We start from the raw sequence: 20,998 nt of genomic DNA, 5'->3' as shown, positions 1-20,998 counted from the left end.
TGCACTGAAGATGTGTGAACTACTGAAATCCTGAAAACGATTGACTGAAAGCCAGTTAATTCTTAGGTTGCACTTTCATGGGAGAGGATAGAGAACTTGGCCAACTGAAATTAACTGAGATCTTAAAGACTATATTAGTAAGTCCTGTAGACTTTGGATAGAGACTTCAATATGAAGCCTGTCTAGCAATCAACAATCTTTAAACCTGTTTTTTTCTTCTTATTTTCTTTTATAATTTCTATCTACTAACTTGTGTACCAGTTCACTTTTTATGCATTTGTTAACTCTGAATATGGTCATTCCACTCTTATGGCTCTGTTTATTGTAACTGCTTTTTGCATAAGTTATTTATGCAGAATAATAATCCCGTCTGAAGAATAACTCCAGAGAGACACAGCTGAGGTTCTTCTCTAGAGGAGGTTGAGGTTATTAAAATATTTCATTACCACAAAACAATACATCCTCAGATAGAGGCAGTATTAGCTTGTAATGGTCTGTACTACTGGCTCACCAACTTTTCCCTGTAAAGCCATTTAATCACTTCCATATTGGTTATACATGAGATATTAGTGCTTTGCTTCATAGAGAACATCTCCTGAATTTTCATTACTGCATGGCAGAAGGCAACAGGTCTGAGCCTTCATTTCACTGCCAGCTGTACCAAATATACAGGACATCCTCAGATATAACGTACGTCTTTGCTGATGTCCTGTCTCACTACAGGACAAGCACTTCAAACCACCACTATCTAGTAGTGAAATGAAAGCATGCAGTAACTTGGCTGAATGGCTAAACAGAGAAGAGGGACGTGCTTTAGGAAAGGCAAGTTCAATTATCACCTGTATGTTTCTTACTTTTACTGGGATATCAATAAATGTTCTTTTCCTTGAGTTCTAAAAATGATTTCCGGGTGACTTCAGGTGAGCCACATTAACCAATCAATGCTTCCCCAGACTTTATTTTATTAATATAATATGTGGGCATCTAAGTGGCTTTCTTTACATGAACCAGCCTAGTAACATGAAAGCTGACTTTTTCTAGGGATGTATCTTAGAAAAACATTAGATGAATGATTGCATACATCTTAACGCAAGAAGATACCGTCATAATTAACCAGTGGAAGGCAAGTTCCACTTTATGATGATAGTCTGCCTAAGGCAGATAAGCAGTGTAAGTGGCACTGCTCTATCAGTATGCTTCTAAATGTACTCAGAGCAGATTCATCAATTACCACTACATTACAGTTAGGACTCAAAAAAAACCCACAACCAACCAAGGAGCAGACTGTATGCTAATGAGTGTTTATACCTGCTGATGACATTTTTGCAGACTATCCTGAACTCATTGCATATCATTCTTGAGCAGTATCAGCTAATACGAAGCTGACCATGACTTTGCAGCTACTGTACACAGATCCAGGATCACTCTTTTTGTAATAAAGTACCACTAGGAGAGTTTTGGGTATACCACACAAAAGTGATACACCAAAGCCCTTTTCTGTGGCAAACCACTGCCTTATCTTGGTTGCTAGAGATTCTGCCAAACAGGAGTCAATAAATAGCTCAGGAAGCTGGCTTTGGACCACCCCTTACTAAATTCAAATAGTAGAAATATGTATGTGTATATATATTTATATATATATATTTCTACTATTTGAATTTAGTAAGGGGTTTGTTTGGAAGGTATATATATAAAATACTTGAATACATATATATAAAATTCTTGAATAGAACATTCTACTTTCTATTTTGTCTATTTTGGTGAAATGTGTTATGGTGGAAAACAAAATGAAAGAAGAATTCCATTGCTGAAAATAACTACAGCTGGTAGCACAATCTAGAGAGCCAGATTTGCACAGCAGATGACCTCATCAACGGATAGGAGAACAGCTGGGGCCTTTAAAGGATGTAAAATATAATTCCTTAAGCTAAATATTTTAATTAACAAAGCAATAGGTTGAATATTAAAATACTCCTATGCTTCTGCCAAGTACTCTAACAATAGTAAGTCAAGGAAGAGAACAGCACTTCAGGCTGTGATCTGACAAATTCATAAGCCAATTTAACAGCTGCCTGTCAACCACCTTGCTCTCTTTTTCCATTTACCTCATCATACTATTCCCTCCTTTCTTCCTCCTTTATAAGATTTGCCATGAAGCACATTGAAGCCAGCAGAAAGTGGTTTTCTGTTCTATTTTTTAAACCATGGGGTTTGTTGGGAGGAGCTGTGTTCTGCCTGATTAATAAACTGAAATGGTTCTGCAAAGGGTAAGGGCTGGCACAGCAGAGGAATGGGGTTACCTAGGTGGGAGAAGGGGACAACAGGATTTCAGATAGCAGTTGGAGTCACTCCTGTGAAATCAGTTTTATTGCTAAGTAATACCAAGCAATAGTGCAGCACACTAATAATATCTTTCTAATGTTTCTTTAAACCTCACTCTCAATTCTGTTTGCAATGCAGCAGCTCTTCTAAGTGTCATGCTCTGAATATCAAATGAGAAGCCTGTATTTGAACAAGGAATATGAAGAGATCTTTTCTACATGGTGGGCTTCCAGCCTGACCTCTAATAAAACTGGGAAGGGTGTAGGTGGTCTTGGGGGGAGGAGGGAAGGGGAGGAAGGGAAGCATTGCTTATAATTTTGTATATTACTATGAAATGTGGCACACAAATGGAAGGTAATTAATTAGACAGTAGTGGAGTTAAGACCATTCTGTAGTGAATCCATAGAGATGCTTAGTAAGTTCTTTAAGTTAACATCACTTTGCTCTCTGATAGTTTTTAAACTTTCTTTGGTTTTAATTAAATATAATTTTAACAACAATCAGTGTGAATAAAACCATTCAGAGCCGCTGGATTACATGCTATGAATGGCACCTTTCAGAATTTTCTTTCTTTTTACCTTTTTTTTTTCCTGACAGCCTTAACCTGTTATTCTGCTGAGCTCAAGTTTGCTGATGTTCAAAACAAACAAGCAAACAAAAAACACATTGCAACCAAACCAAACCAAATGAAACAAATGCAAACAAACAAACAAAGAAAACAGATCCAAAAAGCAAAGCTTCACTTCTGTACAAGCTAGTTTTTAAGATCTTCAAACATCATGGCTGATTTGTTGTAACACTTTTATTCCTCTCAGCCATCAGATGTATATGTGAGAAAAATAAAAACACTCTTAAGAAATGATACTATTGGAAAAAATATGACAAAGACAAGAAGTTGCCTTAGAGTACAGAACTAATGCCATGCTATAGGCAAAAAAATCCAGAAGTACCTCTCAAAACAGTAGACAACCTCAGTAGATAAAAAGATGATACATCAGCTTCAGTTTAGATAAATGTAAGCTAATATGTACAATGAAAAATAATCCTATTCATGTATTCATGATGCTGACTAATGACTCAGAAAAGAAATCTAGGAATCATAATTGACTTATCCCCAGAATTACCAGTTTTATGTGCAACAGCAACCAGAAAAAAAAAAAATCATAAAATGCTGGGCTAATATATCATCACAAAAGGAACTAATAACAGGACTGAAGACATCTGTGCAAACTTAGCCCACCTACATCTCAAAGACTGTATGAAGTTCTGGTCTGTGGACAGATCAGAAGTTAAAGGAAGGCAAATAAGACAGCAAAAGGATGAGTGCCTGCCTTAGAAAAAGAAACTAAAGAGGCTGTTCAGTTGGAGATAAGGCTGAAGTAAGATTTGATCAATCAAGCCATGAGAGAAGTGAAGAAAATAAAACTTCTGCTTGCTAAATCCTCCAGTACTAGAGTACTCAGGGACATCTGACAAAACAAGAGATGGGTTTACAAGAGATTAAGGAGCTTCTTTACAAAGTTAGTAGTAAATTTCTGAAACTTGCCAACAAATGTTGTAAAAGCAGTAAGCATTAACAGGTTTGAAAAATCAGGCAAATTCTTGGATTGCAAGTTTGTAAATAGGCCCTAAAAGCAATAAGCATTACCATCCCTAATTCAAGAAGTATGCTGGGAATGTACAAGGGAACAGAACACATGAAGTGACTAGCTTTGTGTATGGTTCCTAAATAGCATCTCAGTGTCATTGCTGGAGGCAGAACCTTGAGTTTGACAGCCCACTGGTCTGACCCAATAGAATTTTCCTTCTGTCCTTTTATCTTTCTTTTTACACCTTCTTCAAGCTTTGATAGAACATATACACACATACACACAAAGACTACCCTCTTGCTTCTTATCAGCTATGAAAAATATGGGCCAGATCTAAGTTACAGAAGAAGACCTTCAGCATATGTTCTAATATATCATATCTCACATTAAGCAATAAATAATATCTTTATGTAAAAATAAGGGTCAGACTGAGGAGGAAATATTTGAATTATTTCAGTCAGTGTCACTCCCATAAAGCCACAGATGTTGTTCCACAGCAGGATCAGCTATTTCAATGAAAATGTAGCCACCTGCTGAGGGACAAAAGAAACAAACATCAGCTCCTCCAGCAGCAGATCTGCAGAGCAGCTCAAAGGGAGGCAAGGTTAGGCACATAAGTCATTCACATTTCTACTACAGCAAATATCAAAAGGTAATAAGAGTTAAAATTGACTGGTATTCAGATGGAAGTCTTAAAAAAATTAGGGTGGCAGACAGTACCTATAGGGTATTTTCCAACCTCTTATTTTCTACATGAAATCAGAGGCACATTATAACTGAAGTATTTTGAGACCACTGTTAATATAGAACATCTTATGCAAAAGGAGAAGGTATACTTGCAACGCTCCACAGAAGTAAATAAATACAGCTCAACAGAATCCTCACGTGATTTCAGTTGTATAATGTATCCTTCATCCTTCCCATTAGCTCCCTCTCCAGTATTTGGTTATTTGTTGTTAACTGGAAGGACAGAGTGTATACTTCATGCATCACTACATATATTTAAGAAATACATACGTTATGCATTAAATTGTATGTTCAGACATGCATTAGTAACTATTACAGATACAGGTATTTGGATTACTCCCAATAGTTGGCAGGTCATATTGAGAGCTACAAAAATTTTTAATGCAGAAGCACTAAAAAATAGCATCCACTCCCATTACATGTGCAAAATGTCTAGCAATTGTACATTTTACGTAGCAATACGAGCGCTTGCAAATGAGACATATCACTCATTATCACACCTTGATACCCCTCCATCTTCATACCACCCACATGCAGGCCCAAGGCTTTGAGACTGCACGTATCTTCTTCCTCCTGGATGAACTCTAGAAAGCTGATCTCAGCCACCAACACATCTGCAGTCTGCACAGCTCTGCTGAAATTTGCTCCTGCCTGACTGAGCATCAGTCAGTCACAGGACTGCCCATCTCCACTTTTGCCCTGTTTCTCTGCTGAAAATCTATGTCCTCAGCCCTACCAGCTGAATTCCCACATCCTGTTTAGGAGCACCCTTTGTTAACTTCATTAGACAGTGTTCATCGACTACATAGGAGCTGAAAAAGAGCAGTTGTGGGCTCTCACATACTCCTATGGCGGCACTGGGCAGCAGCAGATACTATCAGCATTTGGAAACATCTGAAGCCAGTAAGTGACAAAGGGAACACTTGGACGCAGAGGCATTTTATGCTTTGCTTATCTTGAATTCTGCAGAGCTTCCATACATCACTGTATGCAGTCACTGCATTTGCTGGATACTGTATGTGTGGCTGCAAGTCAGTTTTTTAACTGCAGTTCAAAAACAGCATTAGCTTTTCCGAAAAGATCAGTGTTCCATTTGTGTGGTCTAATACAACTCGAAGGAGATGCGTCATTCATTCATCTTTTCTATGATCTTTCTGCAACTCTTCAGTAGTTCAACAAAATGTAAATATGTATTTCTGAAAACACACGCCACTTGTTTCACTTAGCTGCATCAAAATAATTTGCCTACTACTCTTGGTAAATTACATTACTAATATTTTCATATCCATCCTTATTTACACAACTGAATAGGCAGTGCTTTCCCATGCCTACACACGGGGAAACTGAAATGTTCCTTTTCGAATCTTGCAGATGTGACAGGATTATCCAACTGCTTCAGTTCCAGATTTCTTATTACAATGCATATGGAAATACTGCCTGTAAAAAATTATTGCTACAAATCTACAATCTACAATCTAACTTTATTTATTTGTTTGTCCTTCTAATTGTAAACCATACAGATGGACTCATTATGTTCTATACCCTGTGTTCATGAAACTACAAAGAGCAGTCTAATGGTCTCTGCAACTCATGTGTTCTCCTTTAGCTTTAGCTAGGTATGTGCACCACGCAGTGACAACAGCGATGACTATCAGTAAGTCCATAGCTGATTAATGGTTTCAACAAGTAAATAATTAATAAAATGCTCCAGAAAACCTTCATCATTTATTAACAGTCAAAGAAGAAGAGAAATCAACAGTGAATCAAGCACCCTTCTGAAAATTATACGATTGAAATGTTTTCATCTTCTCGAAAAGGTCAGAAGAACTATGATGAAGAAAATAGTTCAGAAAAAGGCTGTGTAGCTAATTCAGTGGCAAACATTCTCCTGCTTGCATAATCCTCCCGGGAACAATCTCAGTGAAATGAGTATCACAAATAGAGACTGCTCGTGTGATGGTGCTTCTACTGATCACCCATTCAGAGACTAGATTTCTAGATTTTGTATATTACCCATAAGGGAATGAGAAAAGAAAGTTGGTATTTTCAGCCTGTAGTCGTGCAAGAATTCCGCTTATCTTCACTATCAAATTTGCCTTTTACTTCCCAAAGAAGGCATGCAAGGAAAACACAGGTGAGGTATGAGGCAGCCTGGCACAGCCGAGTGCATCTCAGACACTGCGTCATGGCCACTTGGATCAGGATCACTCTCTGCCCTAGGCATCTAAATTAACCTGAAGCACTCGAAGGACATCGATTCACGTAACTAAACCGTATTTCTGAAAAACTGGTTTGCCAATATGACATTTTGCTGGATCTGTCCAGAACTGGTGACACACAGGAAACTGAAATTTCATTAGCCATTTCTGTTCTGTCAATAAAGATATTTATTGGATAAGTATGCAGGAAGAGAAGAGCATTAACCTGCATCAGTTATAAATTCAACACCTCTAATTGTTTTCTAGTACTTCCCACGCAGCTGTAAATCAAGGCTTCAGCTCTCCAAAGCAACCATAGGGCTCCCACTGGTTACTCTGGTTACTCTGGTTATTTATCCATGCGTGCCACCCATCGCATGATTTTGTAAATTTCTGACAGCACGTTGTGCATCACGTGACAGAATGCCCCTCAGAACTGAATTAAGGATGCAGAACACTATGGATCAACAAGGTGAGAACCAAATCAATACGCTCCTAGAAAGCAGGGAAGGAGGCTTACAGCTACAAAAGAATCAAGAGTTGGAATTAAATGCTCTTAGTGTTTCCTAAAGACATGAAAGCGTTTCGTATTGCTTAAAAAGCCTACGCAAAATAGCCAAGATATAGCAGAAGCTGCTGTCTCTTCAACTGTTAATTTTGGATGCTGCTTACTACTGAATCGATGTCAAAACCTCTCTACTTCCATGACGGATGGATCGGGTCCATCATCGCATAGTTTGGCAGCACCCTCACAATTCCTTACAGCGCGATACAATCAAGATTCTGAATGTTTACGTTAACGACCGTAATGGGCATCTAAAGGCTTTTTCTTTTCCTCCCGATCTGCGAGATCTGGCAATTCTCCAAAGCCCTCCGGCACCACCTCCCATCACTAGGAGTAAAGGAGGCTGAAGAACAATGAGAAAGAGCGTGCATGGACAACGGGACTTCGTCTTCGGAACCCCTCCGCCTTCACAGCCAGCGGTCACGTACCGCCCACCACCACCAAGGTGATGGTTCACCTCCTTTAACTTTTCCCTCCCCGCTTCGCCAACTTCAGGGCGCAGCGTGCAGCCGTGCCCGCCTCCCGGCCCCGCCGAGCGGCCGAGCCCGCGGCGCTCAGGTGCGGCGCCCGGTTCGCGAAGGCTTCCCTCCACGACCGCAATCAGCCGCGGGGCAGCGCCGCGGGGCCCAGGTCCTTCGCCGCCGCGCCCCGCCGGCGGGGCGGCACCCCCGGGGCCGTCTCCGCAGCCCCCGCGGCGCCCCCAGCCCTCCCGAGGCGGCGACGAAGCGGCGATGACAGCTCCGCGCCGCGCTCCAACGACCGCCGGGCGAGCATCGCCGCCTCGCCGCGACACCCGCCGCTCCGAAGTTCCCGCCGCGCCGCCGGTCCCGCCCGGGCGCCGGGACGCGGGCACGGCCGAAGGGCACCGCGAGGGGTCCGCCCCGGGCATCCCGCCGCCCGCCGCCCGCCGCTCCGCCCGTGCCGGCACGCTGCCGCCGGCCCCTCCGGCGCCAGGCGGAACGGACTCGCGTAAGAGACAGGCGTCCGCCCTCCCTCCCCGCGGCCGGAGCTTACCGGCCGCGTTCGCCCTCAGCTCCGCGCCGGAGTGCCGCCCGCCGCCCCGCGGCCGGCATCCCTGCTCCGCCCGCAGCCGCACCAGCACCAGCCGCCGCGACGCCCGGCAGCAGCGCCCGCCCCACGAGAGCGCAGCCCGGGCAGCGGGGGGACTCGCCCTTTCCGACTGACAGCGCCGCCGGCCAATCGACGCCCGCGCCGCGCCGAGGAGGCGGGAGCGTGTCACGGGTAACGGCCAATCGGAGCGCGCCCCTCCGGCGGCGCTGTTTCCGGGAGGGGGCAGCCGAGGCGGGCGGCGGGGGTCGCCGGGGGTGTGAGGGGCCGGGTCGGGCCCGCAGAGCGCGGCGGTGCGGCTCGGTCGGGCCGGGCCGGGCCGGGCCGGGCCCAGCGGGGCTGAGGCTGGGACAGGGCCTCGGCCTCCCCGGGATGCACCGCAGCCGAGGCGGTGGCTGCCGGCAGCGGGAACGTGCGCGCTGGGGCCACTTCCCCAGGAGCACCGGAGGGAGGCTGAGGACTGTCCTGTCGCGCGGGGCGCGTTGTCGCTCCCGGGCGCTCGCAGCAACACCGAACTTCACACTAGGGCGCTTTGTTCAGGGGAAAAAAAAAAAAAGAAAAAAAAGAAAAAATATTTATTTATTTTCCCGGCGGAACCCGTGCAGGCTGGAGCTGCGCCCCGCGGCACATCCCCGCGCCGCGGAGTGCCGCCGTCCTCAGAGGGCACCGCGGCCGAGTCCACAACGGCCGCTGCCGCGCGCCGGGTCCGCCTCGCCGCGCGCTGAGCCCGTGCCGCCCGCCCCGCCCCGCGCTCCGCGTGCTCTGTGAGGGACCGTTGTGTGCTTCGCTGCCTCTGCAGCAAACGGCGGGCGTGAAGTGCTCGGAGGTACCGCCGTCCGCGGCGAACGTTGGCTCGGGTCGGGTACGGCTCCGGCTCCGTTAGGACCGTGCGGTCCTTGAGTAAGGAGCTGGTTTGCTAGTGACGTGCTGCGAGGTCTGCGCCGCGTTTGCCAGGACTTGGACCAGAGGGTTTGTCACGCTGATGTCTCTGAACTTCACCTGCACCTCTGCATACTTGGTTTGGCTCTAACAGCAATCTCACCGACGGAGGAAGAAATCATCGACACGAACATCCCGTTCTTCCTGGCTGAGGACTCCAAATGCTCACACTTAACTGTTGTTGCTCTCTCACCCATCCCCAGTCTGCAGTGAGTACCGCAACCAGGGGATCCGGAGGAGCAGTGGAAGGGTGACCGTGACACCAGAAATCTCTTCCTTCTGTTCCGGTCTCTTTCTCAAAAACAAGGTGAATATTACTTCAAAACATTTTAGAAAAATGTGTTTCACTGCTGATTCTTTTCGGTACTGTTGGTCTTTATCCTCTGTTTCAGCATTTGTTGGGAAAGGCCTTGCTTTTCCTGCTGGTACATGCTGGTGGTTTCACCATGGGCAGCTGAACTCCAAAACAGCTGCTTTCTCACTCCTCCTCCACAGAGGAGCAGGGAGAGAAAACATGATAGAAAAGTGCTGAGGGGTTGTGATGAGGATAGCCACCAGTTACCATTGTGAATAAAAAACAGTCTTGGGAGCTCAATATAAGTTAATGCGGATAACTATCAGACTAGAGCAGTGAGATGTCCATCCTTCCCCAACCTATTCCACACGAACTTCCCACAGGCTGCAGCTCTCCAAGCGCTGCTCCAGCACAGCTCCGTACCGCAGGGTCAATACTTCAGGAGCAGAGTGCTCCAGCGCAGGACCCCATAGGAAGCTGCTCCCCCAGCACTCCCGTCCCACCACAGGCTCCTCTCCACGGCCTGCAGCTCCTGTGAGGGCTCTCCGCCGGCGGCACTCACCTCCAGGCCACACCCACTGCTGCTACACGAGGGGCTTCTCCACGGCTGCACGTGGAGATCTGCTCTGTGTGGTGCCCATGGGCTGCACGAGGACAACCTGCTCCACTACAGGTCTCCGGGACTGCTTGGAGCTTCTGCTCCATGCCTGGAGCACCTCCTGTACTCGTCTGCTGACCCTGGTGGCTGTAGGGCTGCTTCTCTCTCATTTCTCACTCCTTTCTCCAAGCTGCTGCTGTGCAGCAGTTTTTTCCTTTTCTTAAATCTGCTGTGCCAGAGGTGCACCCAGCACTGCTCACAACTCAGCACTGGGTCTCTTTTGGAGCAGCTGGAGCTGGCTCTGATGTGGGGTGGGGCAGTGATTGGCTCTACTCACAGAGGCCACTGCCACAACTTCCTGCTACCAAATCCTTGCTTCATAAACTCAATACATATGCACTTAGAGCCTGACTTACAGAAGCATGAAAGTTTATCAGTTCACCATGGCTTTCCATTGTACTTTATGCATTTCAGAACTGTTTCCAAAATTGAGTAACTTCTGCAATTAATCTGTTAATAAGCAAATGTTTGTTATGTCTTAATGAAGGAATTTATTATTAATGTTAATACTAGCTACTATTTACGGGCAGAATTCCTTGTTCACTTGTACCAGAGAATGGTACCTTCATATGTTGAGTTCAGAACTGCTCCTACTGTCAGGCAACCTGGCAGTCGTCCTTTCCTTGCATAGCAACATTCTAATGTAAGTTTTATTATGTTGAAGCTGATCCACTACAGTAGTAGATTTCTTTTCCTCCCTTTCTTTAACTGTTTTCCCATTTTTTTGTTGCAGTTATACATTTGGGCTTGTGTCTAATGTGAACAGTGAATGCACTCACTTTTGTTTGGAAGGAACTCAGCTGCTGCAAGTGTGGGGCACAGTGCACTGTGTGATAGCTCAGATGTTGTTCCTCTGGAAAATTGTCTTTTTTAGTTCAGGAGCTACCCCAAGTCTTGAGAAAATTAAGTGTCAAAAATGATATTTAGTATGTATCAAAAACTCTGGCAATTTTTACTCTTCGTTGAAGCAGGAGGAGATTCTTCACTTTTGATGTCAGAGAGATAGAACTTTAGCTTGGAAAAAGACCTGCCCGGCTTTTCTTACTGTTCATTTTTACAAATGTTGCAGAGCTCACTAAAGCAATTCACAGTTACAATTTTGTAACTCCTGCAGAGAAGGAAACACCAACAGAATCCATGCTGCTCTTTCATTGCAAGTAGGACATAAACTTTCATTATTTGTAGTATTTAAAACTTTATCTAAAATTGTAAAGAGAAATTCAGAAATTCTGTCTGAGCAGTATTTTCCCATTAAAAGAGTGGCCTCTAAAATTTAATAGCAGCTTTTTCCAAGCACATACACAGTTCAGTTCAGTGTGTAAGGTAACTAAATCATTACTTGCCAGGAACTAAACTGCAGTTTAGCTACAAGAAAACTGTAATATGTCTTACCACAATTTTTAAAAAGTGTTGAAGATCACTAAAGAGAATTTGTTCTAAACAGAAAGCTGTTTAGAACAAATCATCTAACAGCCAAATATCCTGTTTATGAGACAGAACTTGTTGGGGGTAGATTTGCTGTTAGAGGCTCAGAAGCACCAAATAATTACAAGCGGAAAAGATGTGAGAATGAGAAAGTAGCACTCCTAAAATATGAGGCCATATATTAAAGGGCTTTACCTTATTCTTAATAGCTTTTGAAAATTTATCAGAGCTATTAGTACATTGCTAAATTTTGTTGTTGCTTGGTTGAGTTTTTTGTTTTGTTTTGTTATTGGTGTGTGTATCTGAATACAGTTGCTTAGATTGGCTTAGTGTACAGAACTGCAAGTTAGCCATCAGTCACATCTAAGGTATAGTGTTGAGAAGTCCTGACAGAACATATAGGAGCTGAACTACTTTTATTCACAGCACAAAAAGTATAAGAAATACACATACAGCTCTGTCAGTCAGCACAGGTGCACTCTGTCCTGGATCAAAACTCCAGAGGTGACAGAATAAGACATGAAGAATGCCTCTTAAATCTTTGTTTTGGCTTTTAAGACTGCCAATTAGATGCAAGCTGTGTCCAAGGTGCTAGCATTTGAGACTTGGCAGACACTAGGATCTATGCTGATATTCAACTCTAAAAAAGAGTTGCTGTATATCCTTTTATCCTCGTGTTTTAGGATTGTTTGTATTAACAACCTGTATACTTTGGAATTACTCCATCATCATCATCCAGAAGTTCTTTGTCACCCCTGGAGGTTCCTCATTTAAAGAAGATGGTGTGGGCTTGCCAACATTAAGATGCTTCCACCTGTTTGTAGTTTTGTGCAGGCATTTTACGTTTGGTCTCTCTGCTGTCTTTTTATACATAAGAAATATATTATTTTTAGACATAGTCACCTTACAAAAGGTTGATAGTTTTCTAATGTAGATAGCAGTAAGTGGAATCGTAGTTTTATGTTTTAACTACATGGCCAAGTGCAGACTGATTATACTAAACATCCAGTTTTCAGATTTTCCATGCTTCACCTGGTCTCTTCTCTGAGTCATCTGTCTTTGTCTCTCTTTCTTCTTTTTTTTGGCTGAAGTCTCTACCTATAGATGTACACGAACTGCATCGTTACCTGCTACTGATTTCGTTCTATGTGAGTCACATTTTTGATTGCTAGGACATAGCTGTATGAACACAAAAATAGCTGAGTCTGTCCCAGACCAACTTTCAAACAATAACTGCTCTGCTGGTGTGAGGTCCAGAAGGAACACCAGAAAGCACAAAACCTTCTCCTGAGTGGGGCTAGGCTGACAAAACCACAATCTAATAAATACTGCGGACGTTGCCTGCTGTGGTGGGTTGGCCTGGGCTGGCTGCCAGCTCACAGAACACCTTCGCCTCACACCTTCCACAACAGAACAGGGGGGGAAAGTCAGATGGACAGGCTTGTGGGTTGAGATTGAGGCAGTTTAATAAGCAAAGCTGCTCATGAAATTAAAGCAAAAACACTCTCATCAATAGGTACTCTTCAGCCACTTCCTGAGAGACATGGCCTCCATATGTGTAGCAGTTGATTCAGAGGAGAAAAACCACCAATGTCCCCTTGTCTCCTCATTTTCCCTACCTTTTACTGCTGAGCAGCACATTATGTGGTATGGCATGTGATTGGCTCCTTCCAACCTCTCGCCCGCCCACAGGCTACTGGCCCTGAGAGTGGGGAGGATGAAGAGGCAGCCCTGATATGATGTGGGAGCAGTGCTCAGCAGTAGCCTAAAAACCAGTGTGTTCTCAACACTGTGAGCCTTAGAGGCAAAGCACAGCACTGTATGGGGTGCTGGTAAGAGGGTTAGCGTCAGCCCTACCTGAGTCTGCATCGTTGATTTTGCAGTGGTTCACAAAGCAGGAAACACCTTTTTAATTTAGGAAGCAACAGACAATCCTCTGCTTTATCCTGGCTAGGCTTGTAGAACTGTTCATGAGTTGGCACCTTACTACAACTGAAATTTAAAAAAAAATATCCCTTATTTTCTTTAGTCTTGCTTTGTCCTCTCCTCTGAGTTTTGGCAGCATTAGAAGGCAAATATTATAGCGAGTTCTAAGGGGCATCTTGTAAGAGGAAATCTTTTACATCAAACATAAAGTAATCTTTTAGGGATGAACATGATTTCTCTCCTCCCTTTTGGTAGCTGTTGAATATTTAAGTGATGTATAGATGGAACACTTACACATCTGTGGGAGGAATATTTTATTATTTGTTCTTAAATGCATTGTAATGTCAGTGTTCGCCTCAGCTGGTAACAAATTTGTTTATTTTATATAGGTGTGTGATATGTGATATAAGTCACAGTTGTGTGCTAGGTACTATATAGAAAAATAAGGAAACAAGGTCCTTGACCCACTTGGTTTGCATAGGCTATCTCTAGCAGAACTGCGCTGTGATGTAGTTTCACATTGCACAAAGAAATATTTAATTATTTTTAGATTTATGTCTACTGTGTATTAAGTTATCTGAAGAGAGCTTTTCTCCCTTACAAACAAACAAGGCGACTTCTGTGTGCTTGGTGAGTCCTTCAAGATGTTTGTTTATCATAACTGATCAGTTGCAAGCACAGCTTCCATTTATATAGTGTCCTTCATAGCAATGTCACTATGAAGATCATAATGAATATACTTAGAAGCATTTAAGGACTCCATAAATACATAAATACATATTTATTTTTGACTGCCTTGAACACTGATTTCAGACAGGCCTTTTGTGTTAATGAAAAAATAGCGGGTGGATTATGGTTTCATATCCAAGCAATTCTGCTTTGCATGAGTGATCAGGACAGAGAATGAACATTGGTCCAATCAATTTAAGGATTTTTATGTTTGTCTCTAGAGATTTTATTGTCTCCCACCCCATATTTCATTTTACAGTGTATCATCTGTCCTGAAAAACATGTACATAATTTCCATCTGGAAAAAAATGAGTGTGCTTCTGTTTAATCGTGATTATTTTTTGTTGTTGTTAAGCTAATTTTGTAATTTTGTGTTTCTGAGGCTCTTGCAGGATAATCTGACAAGTGCTATTCACAGACTAAGCAGTTTGGTTCTGTATCATCTAATGAAGATGTTATCTGATTTTCTTAACAGCAAGGGGATGTGACCTGCAGAGGGATGTGACTTGACATGGAATTCCATTTTCTCAAAGGATGTCTACCAGAAGTTAGGATTCACATCACAAGGGACAGGTGCTGCAAAGGTTGGAATTGTTATCTCTATTACAACTTTATGAATGACACATAGGCCTGGTTCTGTCACCCCTATTTACTCTGAAGAGCATCTTAAGGAAAATTACACATAGTTGTTTTTCTGTAGTGGCATCCATCTAGACAAAGATGCCTACTTGGGTAGGAGCTGAGGACACTGCTGCCAAAGGGTATTCAAAATATAGATTTTGAATCTATAGATTCCTGAAACAGAGAACTGTTTTAGGAATACTTGACCATGTGTGCTTTTACTTATCATCAGTAAGAAAAATTTTTCAGGTCTCAGCCCTCCAAAGAGAGGAGCTGCAAGTGGAGTAATGGTAAAAAAAAAAAAATAATAATAATAAAAAAAAAATAAATAAAAAAAAAGAGCATACGGATAGAAAGAATGTGAAAAAGAACAACAGTGAAGCCATTAAATTATAAAGCAATTTAACAGTACTGAGCTTACTAGATCTATATATACACAACTGATGTTGAAGTAATTTGCTGATTGCTTGTGGATCTACTTATGTATACATGAGTATCTATATTCATACAGACATACGGTATTCATGTATTACATTAAAAGAACATTGAGTTTGAAAGTCAGAGAGCCTGAAGTCAAAAGCTTTCTGAGATAGTCTTTAATTTTGTGATTGCATGAGGTTTTTCTCAGAACTTACCTTACTCGTAGCATGGAAGGAATGAATCCTGCTCCTTACACAGTTGTTTAATATTTTGTTTTATCAAATGACTAAAAACATGGCTGTGGGCCTTATTGATTGCAGTCTTCTATGTATCTTCCAGCTGCTACATTAATTCAGAAAATAGTCCTAATAAAAACATTTTCCTGGCTATATGATCTGTACTTCAAAAAAATGATGTGAGATGGTGAAATTGAAAGCTAGGTTGCAAATATAGCCAAATAGAACCATATAAAAACTGAGGCGTTAGATCGATCTGTTTATTCAGCTGAAAGATACTTTTTAGCATGGGCAAAATGCCATGATCTTGCCAGATGTTCTTCCCAGAAATGGAGGAAGCATTTTTTTGGTAGAGCTTTAAAAAGAAATCAGTTTGTCTCTCATTTCTTATGTGTGAAAAGCTTCAATCCAAATAGATATCATCAGATAAAATTGCAAGCAATTGAAAACAACATTTTTAATTGGAAAGTGTGCTAAACTAGTACTGGAATGGTACCTTCCTCTACAGTTAAGGCATGACTGTGTTGGATAGAACATCTATTTAGCAGGATTATATTACTGAAGTAGGAGTCTGTCATTTCTTAAAGTCACCCCAGACTGGTTTTTGCTCTACCAGAGCATTTCATGTGAGTTAAAGAAGAATCATTCCAGAAAATACATTTCTTTATACTGTCACTCTCAAGTTCTGCACAATAGTTATCCAGTTATTGCCAATTCTAGTATTTTTTACTCTTTCAAGACTTGAGAAACTAATTGTGAGGAATTATGTCTAATTATATAAAAAATAAAAGTCTAGCTGTCTGTAAAGCATGATATTTTGGTTCTGAACTTTAAAAGTTTTCAGAATTAAAATGAAACAGCTGTTCCGTACCATGATAGAAGTTTACTAGACTGATGTGCTGTTCTCATAGCAAATTTTGCCTAAGAAAAAAATGGCTGAGATTAGTCTGTACAGTGGTTACTGAATAAATTGATGGGTTTTGATCAGGGTGACCATGTGCACTTAAACATGTGCTTTGATTTGTAGAATATTTATCCTAGGTATTTGGGAGATGGTGTTGATTATCTCCTTCACTTTGGATAATGTATGTTTCTCTTCAGTTCTGAGCCCAGCAGAGTGCTGACAAATGTAGATGGCACCCTTTCTCTATAGCAGTTGGCCATAACGATTTACTTTATCAAATGGGAATAGCCTGAGCATAGAGATACAGTGTTCTTTACTGCTGCGTGATCTCTGTCCCTTGGAGATGATGAAATTTTTATGTGGTTCAAGAAAATTGTTTGTTTTCTCATTTGCTGCAGAAGTGTTGAAATGTCATCACATAACACAAGCATCTGGAGACCTAATCACATCCTTTCCAAATTTTTTGGAAGCCATTTGGTAAATTTTTTTAAAGCTGAGTTTTCATACACAGTTTTTTTTACAAATAAGTTATTTGTAGTATTTTTTTATTTTCACTTTGCTGCCTTGTCACTGTCTATAGTGCTCATATACTGTCTTAACAAAATACAGTCAAGGTACTGGAGCCCTCTGCACTGTGTTAGTTTATAACATTACTATTTCCAAATATAGATTGCCACATATTATTTGGCAGGTGTTCATATCATGCCTCTGAGAGCATATGAAGGTATTCTTGATTGCTGTCATACGTGTATGTGTGTATAACACACACACACACACACACATATATATATATATATATTTTTTTTAAAGAAAAAGACTTAAGCTTCACACTCTGGCCCAAGAAGCTGAATCCACACTTTTCTGTTTTATGACATGCTGCCAGCAAGGATAGCTGCCAGAGCCTGTGAAAGCTGCTTTTCGTTACCTTCTCTCCAGGTGCATAAAAGCCAATGCCCAGTTCGACAAAATATTTTTCTCAGTCACAGCCACCCAGACTCAGTCTGAATACAGGAGCACTGTCCGAACAAATTAGAGCAACAGCTTCCAGGGGATAATAAAGGATAAAATACTGCAAACAGCGTGTGGCATGGTGTGCAATGCTATTTCCACTCTAAATATTGCTTTATGAAAAGTTGTCCAAAATCTCTTAATATTCAATGTGCAAAAAATATTTATAATGCCCAGTTACATATACTGAATAATACCTAGCTTTTTATTTTTACCTTTTGATCAAATATCACACAGAGTTTTTATCCATGATCACACAGAGAAACTGGAAGCATATTCTAAGTGGTAAGAGGCCTCTTTGTATAGATTAATTATTACTTTTTTTTTTGTATGTGCAGCATTGGTACAACTAAGGACATAGTCTAGTCTACCAAATAGTATATGGAAGTACTTTCTATGCAGTTTCCATCCACTCATGATACAGCTACATCTCCATTCACCCATAGCTTTTTAATATTTCATCTTTTTGTGCTAAACAAGCATCTTTTATGTTGAGAGATGACTTTCTTTATCAGGACATGAAGAAATTGGTCAGCCTTTCTGCACTAAGTGTAACTCGAAAAAAAGCTTCAAGTTTTGAATATATGTTTTCTGTTTGGGGAGGAATGGCTCATTTGTAGATCTATTGTTCTATCATATCTACTATGATAGAACACTATTTCCTGTTAGCATCCATCATATTATTCTTCCATCAGTCTAAAAGTAATTTTAGGTGGCGACTGATTATGATGTTTATGGTGTCAAAAGCCAGCAGGCAAGGTGTGTTTGAAATAGCTGTCATCATGTGGATCTTCCTTGGGGGTTTTTCTAGAAGAGCCTTTTTTATTTAAACAGATTATGAGATTTTGAAGTTCACCTGCTGCAAATGTTGTAGATTTTTCACGTATGTTTTTAATAAAAATGCAATGTACACATCCACAATACATTTGAAGATTTTATTCTCTCTTATGGTCACTTTCCCCCTGAGAGGGAAGAGGAAGAATGTATAGCAAATAGGCTGATGGAGAATTCAGTCTTAGATTTTTTCACTTGTTTCCCCGAAGCAGTACACAGCTGCCTTATTTTCTTCTTTGAGGATTACACTGAAAATTTGGGTCTTTCATAGTTAAACTGTCATTGAATGTTTTAGAAAGCCCGAGAGCACGGTCACTCTGATTATTTTCCTAATCCCATTTTAGCACAGTTCCTCTCTTTAAAACATTTAAAAATGCTTTTCATGTCAAAATCATCAAATGTAATGAACATACAAGGTGAAATACTGCTTGTGAAAGGCTATAAAGTTCACCCAAAGGATTTATCTTAGATGTCTCCTAATGGATGGGCTAAATCATGAAAATCGGCAAAGGTTTTTATCTGTCTCTTTCTGACTTGATGTTTTCCTGTTTGTTGTGAGTGTACCCAGGGTAGTTAATGTTTTTGCAATTATACCTAACAGCTGGAGGTGTACTTGACTGAAGTGACCCAAATCTCGTACAAGTAATTCTGATAATTATCCTGCACTTTTAAAGTGAGGTCTGAGCTATAATTATTTGTGGGAGAGATGCTGAAAGAAATGTTCTATGTTAGAATAAGGCAGATTCCTAGTTTGACTTTAATATCCATACTGAGCACTATGTCTCTTACGACACTATTGTGGGTGTGCCTATTAATATGTGAAGGAGACAAATGCTTCACAGAGGGCAGACAAGGCAGTATACCTTCTGCAGTAATCAAGCTTTTGCTTTCAGTAAGTTTTTCACCCAGGAGTAGTCCACTTCAGGATAAAGTAGAAGTGTTATTTAAGTCCCTCTGTAGCTTTGAGGGTGCCCCTGACTCTACAAAGACTTCAAAAGGATCAATTGATATGTTGCATCTATAAAAACAATTTAAGTAACTCAAAGTAAGTCTTGGTGCCAATTATGTTAATGTATCTGCAAAGGGACTTCAAATTTAGAAGTCCTATAAAAGACCAGTGCTCATCCAGCAATGCAGAAGCTCCTTAACAAGACATTAAATCAGGTTCTTTAATCTCTCTAATTGGTGCTTTTGAGTATAGAAGAATACTTGAACCCTGCTGTGTTCTAAAAGCAGTAGGACATCTTGACTAGCTGGCAATACCTAGTGAAAATGGATTTCTCAGACTGCTAGTCTTCTGTACTACATAATGATGCAGTGGTATTTTATTTCACTGCTGCTTGTTAGTGCTGGTTTGCTACTGAACAGTGCTTGGCTGCAGCTGTCTTGGAAATGGATCAGCTCTGCCTTCCATGACTGTAAGGTACCATTCCTAGGCACTGCTAAATACCCTGTCTATGAGATAAGGGGCAAAACCTAGGACTACTCAGAGGAAGTTAACTGTTAAGAGAATGGAGGTTTCAATACAAAGATTCCTCTCAGTAATTGTTTAGCATCTCCACACGGTGTGGGGACTTTTACAGACTGATGACTGGTTACCTGAGCTTAGATACTACAACTTAGTTTAGAAGTTAACTGTAAGCTATTTAAAGTTAGAATGATGACTCTCACTCACAAAATGTACAGCTCCAAAGGGTGCTATATCTTTTATAACTGTAAAGACTTGCTTCTTGGCTGCAATAAATTTGTATGGCTTCCCCAAAATGCATGTGGCTTTTTGGCAGCTAAGTTACTATTCATTTAGCATTTAATTTAAAGAAAGTCTGCAAGGATGCTACTTTCTAACTACAACTTCATCCCATTCTCATTTTCAGTGGCTATATTCTCTCCAGAGTGTGACTTTGGTAGTGATGATGTATATATGTAATGGGGGTTATACCATCTCCCATTTCTTTTCCTTCTGCAGAAAAAGAAGTAAGAAAATCACATATGTGAAATCCAGCTTCACTTGCCTGTGATTCCTCCTGCATTATTTCCTGATGATTTTTTTTTGTCTTAAACAGGATTTTTTTATTAATGCTAGTTTTAGTTGTGTCAGTAACTAAAAAAAAAAAAAAAAAAGTAATCAAATATATATATGTATATATATATAAAATTCATCTTGGTTCTAAATGAATAGAGAAAGAGAGACATTTGGTTTGTTTGGGGATTTCCCTTGTTCTGTTGCTCATGTACCTGTCAGCAGGTTCACTTCAGAATGGGCTATAGGTTGGTGCTTTTTTACAAAGTTATCAAATACAGCAATATCTGAGGGCCTTGTGTGAATACTAATTGTATACCTGAAAACATTCATTTTAAGGGATCTATTCTGTATTTCTGCATTTTGTGAGAATACTTGACAGAAGTGAAGCGTAAAAAGGAGGCCTCACATTCTTAAAATATTCTTATGAAAGAAGTAATGCATGTAGCTTTTCTTTGTGTGTGTATACTTTGGACATATTTCTATATTAAGTA

The 20,998-nt window shown here is 41.2% G+C and overlaps 2 protein-coding genes across 14 annotated transcripts in view; one reads left to right on the top strand and one right to left on the bottom strand.

Moving 5' to 3' along the window:
• The window catches only part of B3GALT1 (beta-1,3-galactosyltransferase 1), a 182,133-nt gene extending 173,330 nt beyond the window's left edge, over positions 1-8,803 (bottom strand). For 3 of the 4 annotated variants that reach the window (XM_090143970.1, XM_090143969.1, XM_031599530.2), the window contains exon 1: positions 8,436-8,803. The gene's annotated coding sequence lies outside the window, so the exon portion shown is untranslated. The remainder of the gene's footprint in view (positions 1-8,435) is intronic. The other variant, XR_016468253.1, reaches the window with a different exon arrangement.
• Positions 1-20,998, top strand: part of LOC116232900 (sodium channel protein type 2 subunit alpha-like) — a 364,152-nt gene that overhangs the window by 189,645 nt on the left and 153,509 nt on the right. For 9 of the 10 annotated variants that reach the window (XM_090143920.1, XM_090143925.1, XM_090143915.1 and 6 more), the window contains one exon: positions 14,937-15,045. The gene's annotated coding sequence lies outside the window, so the exon portion shown is untranslated. Of the gene's footprint in view, positions 1-9,061; positions 9,736-14,936; positions 15,046-20,998 lie in introns of those variants that run through there. The other variant, XM_090143924.1, reaches the window with a different exon arrangement.

The sequence above is a fragment of the Phasianus colchicus genome, chromosome 7 (genome assembly GCF_987193195.1).
Source record: "Phasianus colchicus chromosome 7, bPhaCol1.hap1.1, whole genome shotgun sequence".
Lineage (NCBI taxonomy): Eukaryota > Metazoa > Chordata > Aves > Galliformes > Phasianidae > Phasianus > Phasianus colchicus.
This window is presented reverse-complemented; position numbering and strand designations above follow the sequence as displayed.